Here is a 13,700-nt window from a genome sequence, read left to right as displayed (position 1 = left end):
AAGAATGGATAAGTGACCTGGAAGATAAAATAGTGGAAATAACTACCACAGAGCAGAATAAAGAAAAAAGAATGAAAAGAATTGAAGACAGTCTCAGAGACCTCTGGGACAATATTAAATGCACCAACATTTGAATTATAGGGATCCCAGAAGAAGAAGAGAAAAAGAAAGGGACTGAGAAAATATTTGAAGAGATTAAAGTTGAGAACTTCCCTAACATGAGAAAGGAAATAGTCAATCAAGTCTGGGAAACACAGAGAGTCCCATACAGGATAAATCCAAGGAGAAACACACCAAGACACATATTAATCAAACTATCAAAAATTAAACACCAAGAAAAAATATTAAAAGCAGCAAGGAAGGGCTTCCCTGGTGGCGCAGTGGTTGAGAATCTGCCTGCCAATGCAGGGGACATAGGTTCAAGCCCTGGTCCAGGAAGATCCCACATGCCACGGAGCAACAAAGCCCATGTGCCACAACTACTGAGCCTGCGCTCTAGGGCCCACAAGCCACAACTACTGAGCCCATGTGCCACAACTACTGAAGCCCTCATGCCTAGAGCCCATGCTCCACAACAAGAGAAGCCATGGCAATGAGAGGCCCGCGCACCGCAAAAAATAGTAGCCCCCGCTCGCCGCAACTAGAGAAAAGCCCGCATACAGCAACGAAGACCCAACACAGCCAAAAATAAATACATTTATTATTTTTTTTTAATAAATAAATAAATAATAAAATAAAAGCAGCAAGGGAAAAGCAACAAATAACATACAAGGGAATCCCCATAAGGTTAACAGCTGATCTATCAGCAGAAACTCTGCAAGCCAGAAGGGAGTGGCAGGACATATTTAAAGTGATGAAAGGGAAACAACTACAACTAAGATTACTCTACCAAGCACGGTTCTCATTCAGTTTCAATGGAGAAATTAAAATCTTTACAGACAAGCAAAAGCTAAGAGAATTCAGCACCACAAAACCAGCTATACAACAAATGCTAAAGGAACTTCTCTAGGCAAGAAACACAAGAGAAGGAAAAGACCTACAAAAACAAACCCAAAACAATTAAGAAATGGTAACAGGAACATAATTGTTGATAATTACCTTAAATGTAAATGGATTAAATGCTCCAACCAAAAGACATAGACTGACTGAATGGATACAAAAACAAGACGCATATATATGCTGTCTACAAGAAACCCATAGAAGACCTAGGGACACATACAGACTGAAAGTGAAGGGATGGAAAAAGATATTCCATGCAAATGGAAATCAAAAGAAAGCTGGAGTAGCAATTCTCATATCAGATAAAATAGACTTTAAAATAAAGACTATTAGAAGAGACAAAGAAGGACACTACATAATGATCAAGGGATCAATCCAAGAAGATATAACAATTGTAAATATTTATGCACCCAAACAGGAGCACCTCAATAATTAAGGCAAATGCTAACAGCCATAAAAGGGGAAATCAACAGTAACACAAACATAATAGGGGACGTTAACACCCCATTTTCACCAATGGACAGGTGACCCAAAATGAAAATAAATAAGGAAACACAGGCTTCAATGACACATTAAACAAGATGGACTTAATTGATATTTATAGGACATTCCATCCAAAAATGACAGAATACACTTCCTTCTCAAGTGCTCATGGAACATTCTTCAGAATAGATCATATCTTGGGTCACAAATCAAGCCTTGATAAATTTAAGAAAATTGAAATCTTATCAAGTACCTTTTCCAACCACAACGCTATGAGACTAGATATCAATTACAGGAAAAAAACTGTAAAAAAACACAAACACATGGAAGCTAAACAATACATTACTAAATAACCAAGAGATGACTGAAGAAATCAAAGAGAAAATCAAAAAATACCTACAAATGAATGACAATGAAAACATGATGACCCAAAACCTATGGGATGCAACAAAAGCAGTTCTAAGAGGGAAGTTTATAGCAATACAATCCGACCTCAAGAAACAAGAAACACCTCAAATAAACAACATCAACTTATACCTAAAGCAATTAGAGAAAGAATAACAACAACAACAAAAAATTAGCAGAAGTAAATAAATCATAAAGATCAGATCAGAAATATATGAAAAAGAAATGAATGAAACAATAGCAAAGATCAATAAAACTAAAAGCTGGTTCTTTGAGAAGATAAACAAAATTGATAAACCATTAGCCAGACTCATCAGAAAAAAAGGGAGAAGACTCAAATCAACAGAATTAGAAATGAAAAAGGAGAAGTAACAACTGACACTGCAGAAATACAAAGGATCATGAGAGATTACTACAAGCAACTATATGCCAATAAAATGGACAACCTGGAAGAAATGGACAAATTCTTAGAAAAGCACAAACTTCCGAGACTGAATCAGGAAGAAATAGAAAATATAAACAGACCAATCAAAAACACTGGAATTGACACTGTGATTAAAAATCTTCCAACAAACAAAAACCCAGGACCAGATGGCTGCACAAGCGAATTGTATCAAACATTTAGCGAAGAGCTAACACCTATCCTTCTCAAACTCTTCCAAAATATAGCAGAGGGAGGAACACTCCCAAACTCATTCTACGAGGTCACCATCACCCTGATACCAAAACCAGACAAAGATGTCACATAATAAGAAAACTACAGACCAATATCACTGATGAACAAAGATGCAAAAATCCTCAACAAAATACTAGCACACAGAATCCAACAGCACATTAAGAGGATCGTACACCATGAGCAAATGGGGTTTATCCCAGGAATCCAAGGATTCTTCAATATATGCCAATCAATCAATGTGATAAACCATATTAACCAACTGAAGGAGAAAAACCATATGATCATCTCAATAGATGCAGAAAAAGCTTTCAACAAAATTCAACACCCATTTATGATAAAAAAAAAAAAAAACTCTCCAGAAAGTAGGCATAGAGAGAAGTTACCTCAAAATAATAAGGCCATATATGACAAACCCACAGCCAACATCATTCTCAATGGTGAGAAACTGAAACCATTTCCTCTAAAATCAGGAAGAAGACAGGGATGCCCACTCTCACCACTATTATTCCACTTAGTTTTGGAAGTCTTAGCCACAGCAATCAGAGAAGAAAAAGAAATAAAAGGAATCCAAATCGGAAAAGAAGAAGTAAAGCTGTCATTGTTTTGCAGATGACATGATACTATATATAGGGAATTCTAAAGATGCTACCAGAAAACTACTAGAGCTAATCAATGAATTTGTTAAAGTTTCAGGATACAGAATTAATGCCCAGAAATCTCTTGCATTCCTATACACTAATGAAGAAAAAATCTGAAAGAGAGATTAAGGAAACACTCCCATTTACCATCGCAACAAAAAAAATAAAATACCTAGGAATAAACCTACCTAAGGAGACAAAAGACCTGTATGCAGAAAACTATAAGACACTGATGAAAGAAACTAAAGATGATACAAACAGATGGAGAGATATACCATGTGCTTGGACTGGAGAATCAACATTGTGAAAATGACTATACTACCCAAAGAAATCTACAGATTCAGTGCAATCCTTATCAAACTACCACTGGCATTTTTCACAGAACTAGAACAAAAAAACTGCACAATTGGTATGGAAACACAAAAAAACCCAAATCCCCAAAGCAATCTTGAGAATGAAAAATGGAGCTGGAGGAATCAGGCTCCCTAACTTCAGACCATACTACAAATCTACAGTAATCAAGACAGTATGGTTCGGGCACAAAAATAGAAATACAGATCAATGGAACAGGATAGAAAGCCCAGAGATAAACCCACGCACATATGGTCACCTTATCTTTGATAAAGGAGGCAAGAATATACTGTGGAGAAAAGAGAGCCACTTCAACAAGTGGCGCTGGGAAAACTGGACAGCCACATGTGAAAGAATGAAATTAGAACACTCCCTAATACCACACACAAAAATAAACTCAAAATGGATTAAAGACCTAAATGTAAGACCAGACACTATAAAACTCTTAGAGGAAAACATAGGCAGAACACTCCATGACATAAATCACAGCAAGACCCTTTCTGACCCACCTCCTAGAGAAATGGAAATAAAAACAAAAGTAAACAAATGCGACCTAAGAAACTTTAAAACTTTTGCACAGCAAAGGAGATCATAAACAAATGAAAAGACAACCCTCAGAATGGGAGAAAATATTTGCAAATGATGCAACTGACCAAGGATTAATCTCCAAAATATACAAGGAACTCATGCAGCTCAATATCAGAAAAACAAACCACACAACCCAAAAATGGGCAGAAGACCTAAATAGACATTTCTCCAAAGAAGATATACAGATTGCCAACAAACACATGAAAGGATGCTCAACATCATTAATCATTAGAGAAAGGCAAATCAAAAGTACAATGAGGTATCACCTCACACCAGTCAGAATGGCCATCATCAAAAAATCTACAAACAATAAATGCTGGAGAGGGTGTGGAGAAAAGGGAACCCTCTTGCACTGTTGGTGGGAATGTAAATTGATACAGTCACTATGGAGCACAGTGTGAAGGTTCCTTAAAAAACTAAAAATAGAACTACCATATGACCCAGCAATTCCACTACTCAGCATATACCCTGAGAAAACCATAATTCAAAAAGAGTCACGTACCACAATGTTCATTGCAGCACTATTTACAATAGCCAGGACATGGAAGCAACCTAAGTGTCCATCATCGGATGAATGGATAAAGAAGATGTGGCACATATATACAATGGAGTATTACTCAGCAATAAAAAGAAAGGAAAATGAGTTATTTGTAGTGAAGTGGATGGACCTAGAGTCTGTCATACAGAGTGAAGTAAGTCAGAAAGAGAAAAACAAATACCGTATGCTAACACACATATATATAGAATCTTAAAAAAAAAAAAGTGGTTCTGATGAACCTAGGGGAAGGAGAAGAATAAAGATGCAGAAGTAGAGAATGGACTTGAGGACACAGGGACAGGGAAGGGGAAGCTGGGACGAAGTGAGAGAGTAGCATTGACATATATGCACTACCAAATGTAAAATAGATAGGTAGTAGGAAGGAGCCACATAGCACAGGGAGATCAGCTCGGTGCTTTGTGACCACCTAGAGGAGTGGGATAGGGAGCGTGGGGGGGAGACGCAAGAGGGAGGGGATATGGTGATATATGTATACATATAGCTGATTCACTTTGTTATACAGCAGAAACTAAGACAACATTGTAAAGCAATTATACTCCAATAAAGACGTTAAACAAACAAAAAAAAACACTGTGAGGGCTTCCCTGGTGGCGCAGTGGTTGAGAATCCGCCTGCCAATGCAGGGGACATGGGTTCAATCCCTGGTCTGGGAAGATCCCACATGCTGCGGAGCAACTAGGCCCGTGAGCCACAACTACTGAGCCTGCGCATCTGGAGCCTGTGCTCTGCAACAAGAGAGGCTGTGATAGTGAGAGGCCTGCGCACCGTGATGAAGAGTGGCCCTGGCTTGCCGCAACTAGAGAAAGCCCTCGCACAGAAACGAAGACCCAACACAGCCAAAAAATATATAAATAAATAAATAAAAATTTAAAAAAACAAAACACTGTGGGGTGGAAAAGAGGGATTGGATTAACTACATACAGGAGATAGAGTTGATAAGACAGAAAAACTAAGGAGCATGAAGTAAAAGAAGAGAGAGGAGAAGAGAGTCTGGTAGGGTTCCCTGGTTTCTGGTTTGGGTGACTGGTTGCTTCATGCTGTCATTCCAACAGAAACTGAGGTTTCAGAGGAAGTGTATAAATACAGTTAGGGACATCCAGTTGGAGATGTGTAATGGATACAGGGGTCCCAGTTTCAGGAGAGCCAACAGGGCTGAAGCAGATATCATCAGGGACCAGGTGTAGCTGAAGCCATGTGTGTGTATCGGTCATTCAAGGCGAGGGTATAATATGAAAAGAGAAGTTGCAAGGACAGAATCCTGAGCACCACCAACATCTAAAATTCCAATAGGTAAAGAGGAGTCAAGAAGGAGACAAAGATGAAAGGACCAGACATGGAAGGGAGCAGTGAGGATGTCTGCCTCACCAGGAAGGGGAGATTCTCTCCTTCAGAGTCATTTGCAATCCTCTTTTTTTCTTTTTTTTTTTTTTAATATTTATTTACTTATTTGCCTGCACCGGGTCTTAGTTGGGGCACGTGGGATCTTCATCGCAGCACACAGGATTTTTAGTTGTGGCATGTGGGATCTAGTTCCCTGACCAGGGATGGAACCCGGGCCTCCTGCATTGGGAGCGCAGAGTCTTAACTGCTGGACCACCAGGAAAGCCCCTTTAATTCTCTTTGGAAAAACTCTCTCTTTCCCCTCCCCACTCCAGCTCTTCTCTGCTAAAGCTGCAGATGGGAAGCTGGGGTAAGAGAAGGCTTTGCAAAAATATGCAAAAAGGCTGCAGCCTCAACATCATAGCCAGCTGAACATAATTTCCTTCATTTCTGCTCTCCTATAGGTTGTTAACAGGTGATTTTTCCTCACTTCTGGATCCTTGGCTGTCTTCCAGACAACTGAGATCACAAATACATAAAAGATTCCAGTGACGCTTTCAAGGCAAACCTTATCTTTACAAATAATCAACTGTATTTGAGAAAACTGCTCAATTTCCCTTCAGAGGCAGGAAGTGCTTCTTTATGGGGTCCAAAGGGACTGTCTCCACTACTAACCTGGATCTGATACTGTAAAGAAGGAATGGATATTTATGTTTGGACCTCTTGATAGATCATAAGTAGAAAAATTTATGTATCATCTACTTAGCGCCGAGGAAGCCCTCAGACTTCAGTGCAGTCCCGGCTCTTCAGGTAGTAGCTATTTGGCCACGAGCCCCTCTCTGAGCCTTAGTTTTCTTAGTTGTCAGATGGAGACAGGGATCCTTGCCTCATAACATTGTGTGAGGATGAAATAGGATCATCAATGTGTATAGAGCCCCTGGTTTCACATGAAAAGAATAGAATGATTATGTAATCGACCTTTCTTTCATTTTATTTTATTGTAGTAAAATATAACGTATACAACATAAGATTTGCTACTTTTAAGTGTATAATTCAGTGACATTAATTACATGTACAGTGTTGTGCAACCATCACCACTATCTATTAACCTTGTCACTCCAGATAGAAACTCTGGTACCCATTAAGCAATTAACGCCCTTTATCTCCCACCCCCTGCCCCTGGTAACCTCTAATCTACTTTCTGAGCCTATGAATTTGCCTATTCTCGATATTTCATGTAAATGGAGTCACATATTTTTCCATTTATGTATGGTTTATTTCACTTACTATAACTTTTACGAGGTTTATCCATGTTGTAACATGTATCAGAACTTCATTTCTTTTTCTTTTTGAATTTTTGAATTTTATTTTATTTTTTTATACAGCAGGTTCTTATTAGTTATCCATTTTATACATATTAGTGTATATATGTCAATCCCAATCTCCCAATTCATCACGCCACCACCTTCCTCCCCCACGCCACTTTCCACCCTTGGTGTCCATACATTTGTTCTCTACATCTGTGTCTCAATTTCTACCCTGAAAACCGGTTCATCTGTACCATTTTTCTAGGTTCTACATATACGCATTAATACATGATATTTGTTTTTCTCTTTCTGACTTACTTCACTCTGTATGACAGTCTCTAGATCCATCCACGTCTCAACAAATGACCCAATTTTGTTCCTTTTCATGGCTGAGTAATATTCCGTTGTACCACAACTTCTTTCTTTATCCATTTACCTGTCGATGGACATTTAGGTTGCTTCCATGTCCTGGCTATTGTAAATAGTGCTGCAATGAACATTGGGGTGCATGTGTCTTTTTGAATTATGGTTTTCTCTGGGTATATGCCCAGTAGTGGGATTGCTGGGTCATATGGTAATTCTATTTTTAGTTTTTTAAGGAACCTCCATACTGTTCTCCATAGTGGCTCTATCAATTTACATTCCCACCAACAGTGCAAGAGGGTTCCCTTTTCTCCACACCCTCCCCAGCATTTGTCATTTGTAGATTTTCTGATGATGCCCATTCTAACTGGTGTGAGATGATACGTCATTGTAGTTTTGATCTGCATTTCTCTAATAATTAAGAACTTCATTTCTTTTTACAAATATTCCATTGTATGCCTTTACGGCATTTTGTTACCCACTCATCTGTTGATGTACACTTGGGTTGTTTCCATCCCTTTGGCTGCTGTGAATGATGCTGCAGTGAAGATTGGTGCACGTGTATCTGTCTGAGTCCCTGCTTTCAATTCTTTGGGGAAAATACCTAGGAGTGGAATTGTTGGGTCATACAGCAATTCTATGTTAAACTCTTTTGAGAATCTACCAAACTGCTTTCCACAGCACTGCACCTGTACATGTCTACCAGCAATGCACAAGGGTTCCAATATCTCCATATCCTCACCAACACTTGCTATTTCCCATGTTTTTTTTATTATAGCCATCCTAATAGGTGTGAAATGGTATCTTGTGATTTAATCAACATTTACTTATCTCTATCAATGCAAGAAAATAATTCAGATAGTCAAATCTAAACAATAGTCCAAAGATCATCTCTATGTAGTTTTGTAAGATTGGAGTATTATTTGGAAGAGTCTGTGCCATACAAACCAAGGGTGATTATCTGGTTTAAAAATGCATGGAGGGACTTTCCTGGCCATCCAGTGGTTAAAACTCCGCAGTCCTACTGCAGGGGCCGCGGGTTCAATCCCTGGTTGGGGGGAACTAAGACCCAGCCCCGTGTACATTTCTGCCTAAAATGAGACTGGAAGCTGGTCTCTGGCTGGGTGACTCCTTGGCCTTGACTCAAAATGCTAATTAGTCTATGGTGTCCCCAGACTGATTCACAATGGCATGTCAAGAGAGGCTGGGTGCTTGCTCTAAGGTTGTCTTTCTGGTTTATGACTTCCTCAGTACATACAGATCATTCATTGTTTTGTTCCAGGAGACTTTATGACTTTGATCATTGAAAATTAATAAGAGTTAACAGCAATATTAACAATGGGCACTAATGGACAGAGGACATGATGCTGAACTTGAATCTCTAAGGGACATAAAAATTACAAAGGTCAGACTACCCACCACTGGACTTATAAACATTTGTTGGAAGATGGTCAATAGCTATATGTGGTTCTCTTGAATTTATATGCACCTAGAAAAGAAGGTTCTTATCTATTTTAGCTTGCTTAATACTCAAAAGAATATAGTCGGTATTATTAATGTTCTTATTTTACGTATGAGAAAATAGGCTCAGAAAATTAAGTAACTTGCCCGAATGATTGAACAGAGATCAAGTCTCCCTAACTTCTGCTGCCTTCATGGACTATAGTGTGATCTGAATGAAGAAGGTGCTGTCAGAAGCCCAGGCTTCCTGGGGCTACAGTAATAAAGTACCACCATTGAGAGCCTTAAACAATAGAAATTCATTGTCTCAGTTCTGGTGGCTTGAAGTCTGAGATCAAAGCCTGAGATCACGGTGTCTGCTGGGTTGGTTCCCTCTGAAGGCTGTGAGGGAGAATCTGTTCTGTGTCCTCTCTCTTGGCTTCTGAGTGCCTCAGGCGTTCCTTGGCTTGCAGATGGCTTTCTTCCTGTGTGTGTCTTCACATTGTCTTCCCTCTACGTGTGTCTTGTCTCTTTGTCCAAAGATCTGTATTTTATGAGGACACCAATTGTATGGGATTAGGGACCACCCTAATTACCTGGTTTTAACTTGATTACCTCCGTAAAGATCCTATCTCCAAATAAAGTTGCATTCTAAGGTACTGGGGATTAGCATTTCAATATATCTTATTTTGGGGGGTTGGGGGAGTATACAGCTCAGGTCGTAACAGTGACTTAATATTGAGTTGTTTGAACCTCCAAATGGGCTTGCACGTGATTTTATAATGTCTGAAGGACCTTGGAATGTATTTTAAATTCAGGGGAAAAAACGTGTAAATTTCTAACCAGACGTCTGCTCGGTATTCCCTAAACTACTGAAGAATCTTACCACATACTCTAGGACATCTGTTATTGCAATCTTTTCAAATGTTAAACTCTTAGGAAGTTTGGTTCATAGTGCCCGTGGGCTTGATTAACTTTTAGCATCATTTCAAAAGGAAGGTCTTCTTTATTTTTAAATTGCTTCAACGTTTATTTTTAAAACAAAGTTTCCATTTCCTACAGAATTCACAAAGTTTAGCGTATCTGGAAAAGAAGGTCTTAGTTTTCAGAAATATATTTTGAAACATAAACCTTCATTTACAAAAATAAAAAAAGATTTGATGTTTCAATTTATCCTTTGTAAGAAATTGGACTACCTTGTGCCACAATTTTTATAGGGCTTTTTGTTGTTGTTTTTTAAGACATTGCTAGATCTTTGATTTTCACCCAGAAGGTTTCTAGACAGAGCTGAGCGTCAGGGACTTAGAGGATGAGGGATGACTCGTGAAGGCATAAGGAGAGAAGGGTTGAGGAATCGTGGATGTTGCACTGTGCTTCCCAGATCCCTACCCCATTCCTTTGGTGCTGAAGGATCTATTTCTTCAGCTGCTGGGAATGTTGGCAGCCAACAGCCCTCAGCTGTCAGTTCTCTTTAGGAATTGCCTGGCCTGAGTCACCCTTCCATGCCCAAGGTCACTATCTCTTCCCTGAGCAACCAGCATCCAAGGACTGGTCCCCAAGGAGGTAATCAAGGCCAGCTTTTTTTTTTAATTGAGATATAATTGATTTACAATATTATATTAGTTTCAGGTGAACAGCATAGTGACTCACAATTTTAAAGGTTATACTCCATTTAAAGTTATAAAACATGGCTATATTTCCTGTGCTGTACAATATATCCTAGTTTATTTACTTTATACATAGTACTTTGTATCTCTTAATCCTCTACCCCTATCTTGCCCCTCCCCGCTTCCTTCTCCCCACCGATAACTACTAGTTTGTTCTCTATATCTGTTTCTTTTTTGTTATATTCACTAGTTTGTTTTATTTATTAGATTCTACAAATAAGTGATAACATACAGTAGTTGTCTTTCTCTGTCTGACTTATTTCACTAAGCATGATACCCTCCAAATCCATCCATGTTTTTGCAAATGGCAAAATTTCATTCTATTGTGGGGCTGAGTAGTATTCCACTGTGTGTATATATATATGCCACATCTTCTTTAACTGTTCATCTCTTTATGGACCCTTAGGATGCTTCCATATCTTGAAGGCCAGCTTTTCGCCGCAACTCAGAAGGACCCCAAAGAGGCTTCCTAGTTTCAGGACTCTCTGTGGGATAAGGCCTTGTTGCACCTGTGCTGCAGCCCATCTTCGCCCTCTGTCCAGTTTTGCTGCCGTGCCTTACTCCTACCCCAGCTGTTGATCTGGTGAACATTCCCTTCAAAAGGTATTGTATGGTACTTTCAGTGTATGCTTCTGGGGACCCCAACCTGTCACAGGACCCCAAATACGGAAACTCTAAGAGAAAAAAACATCTATGGGGATACAAAAGGAGTAGGATTCTAGGCTGCAGCTACAGTGAGACAGCAGGAAAGACTGTGTGGGAAGCTGCTTCCAAAGTAATTGTTTTATCCTGCACCTTAAGGAATAGTCCTGCAACCCAAGTAGAAAGAAAACTGCGTTCCTCCAAAAAACCCCAAGGGGAACTCAATAGCAATAACCCCAAAAAAGAACGAAGGTGGTCTAGGAAAAACTTAGGAGTCAGGATCTAAAAGGAAAGGCCTATTGGCTAAAATGGGCAAACGATAGCAAATATATATAAACATATATATATATATAGTTTAACTGTTCCAAGTAAGGATAAGCCATCACAGGAACTTGAAACTGTATTGTAATTCAGCTCAACTAAGACCTTGACATTTTCTCAGTGTTGTAAGATGTTGTCTTGCACTCAAACAAGTTGCTTGCTTGTAGTGAACAAGACAAATTAAGAAGATAGCTAGATAAGCCCAGGCTATGAAGGAAGGCCAGCGTTCAGAGGCATGGTTTTGATGGTGAGATGATCCCTCTTTTTACCCTTAGGTAGTGACACAAAACCTTACCTGAGACAATGACCGGGGCCTGCTCTGTGTGTGTGTCTGGGTATGTTTCTGTGTGTCTCTGTGTGTGTCTGTCTCTGTGTATATATGTGTCTGTGTCTGTGTTTGTGTCACTGTGTGTGTCTGTGTGTCTCTGTATATGTCTCGGTGAGTGTGTGGGCACACCTATTCCTGAGTGTGTATGTACACACATGGGGTGGTGTGTGTTTTGTGTATCGGGTAGGTTGTGGGGGATCATCTACCACAAGGGAGGAGGAGTCTGCTCTTCCTGGACAGATTATATCCTCTTTTGTCATTGCTTCATGTCATTGCTCCATGTTGGGTCTCCCCAAAGGCAGAGCCAGAATTTGACTGCAGGTGGTTTAATTGACAGGTAATCCCTGGAAGCAGGACTGAGAGAGCGGAGAGAGGAAAGAGGAAATGTTAATGAAAGGGTGTATAATCCATCACTTCTGTGGGAAAAAGGCGTTCAGTTCCACTGGGACCTCCTGAGAAGTGTTCCCAATACCTCCCAGAATTGTCCATGCAAACGACAGGCATCTGGAGCATTTATTCACTCACGGACTCCTCTCCTTCATTGCCTGAGGGTTGCCCCTGCAAACACTGACTCTCCACAATTCCAGGCTCTGCTTGCAGGTTGGGTGAGGAGTCTCCTAGCTTGGGAGAGGGCTCTGAGGTTGAAAAAGGAGCAATACAGGGCATCTGCCTGAGGTGGGATGGTCTGAGCTCACAAGGAACACTCCACCTCTGCCGTGGCTGAGATCAGAGGGGTGGGGGGCTGTGATACAGGCCACCACAGACCCCTACTACAGTCAAATAAACAGCCACGAGCCCAAGGAAAAGCAGTCATATGTTTTTAAAAGGTAGACCTTGGCAAATCATTGCTGAGCATTTATGATGCAAACTAAAATAATATTATAAAGAAGTTTTATGTTGAGTTCCTTTGACTCAGGAATAAGCCATGATTGTTGCTGGGTTTTAAATGAAGAAGAAAGTGGGTGCTTTATATTTGGGGAGTTTTAAGAGATCAGTAAATAATAACACCTCTTTCTTCCCCTGTGGAATTCTGGAGCAACTGAAAAATAGACACAGGAGAAAGATAGAGATGAAAGTGTCAGCAGATTGGAGAACAGGGATTTAAGCCTGTGGCCAAAAGGGCAGAGCTGGTGAATCATCTGTGCCCACACCATCATCTGAAGTATGGCGCCAGCCACCTGAGCAGATGAACTTATCTGGGGGTCACTGCCTTGTACTGGTCTGGCAGAGAGGGAAGAGGATGAATCTCTAGTGGTTGTAGCCTTGCAGATTTTAAATAGGTTAATTTTACCCAATCAAGGAACTTGCACCATTGTCTGTAGGATCCTGGCTATCCACCAGTCAGATAACTCTCTTCTAATGCAGGCATGTCATTCTGATGGGATTTCCTCCATGTGGAGCAATGAGGCAAGGCGAAAGATGATTTCTCCCAAGAATTGTGAAAAGTAAAAGAGATCACAGAAACAAAGCGCACTCGGGGTTCCTCCTGTAGTTCTTACTGTCGATGGCATTCCATTTGATGTTCTGCTGTATTTGTACAATTTGCTTTGACAACCAAGGTGAAGTTGTCTTCTGTAAGTCTTGCTCTCCAACTAGAGGGTAAGCTTAAGAGG

The sequence above is a fragment of the Phocoena phocoena genome, chromosome 7 (assembly GCF_963924675.1).
Source record: "Phocoena phocoena chromosome 7, mPhoPho1.1, whole genome shotgun sequence".
NCBI classification, from domain to species: Eukaryota; Metazoa; Chordata; class Mammalia; order Artiodactyla; family Phocoenidae; genus Phocoena; species Phocoena phocoena.
The sequence above is the reverse complement of the archived record's forward strand: the minus strand, read 5'-3'. Positions refer to the sequence as shown.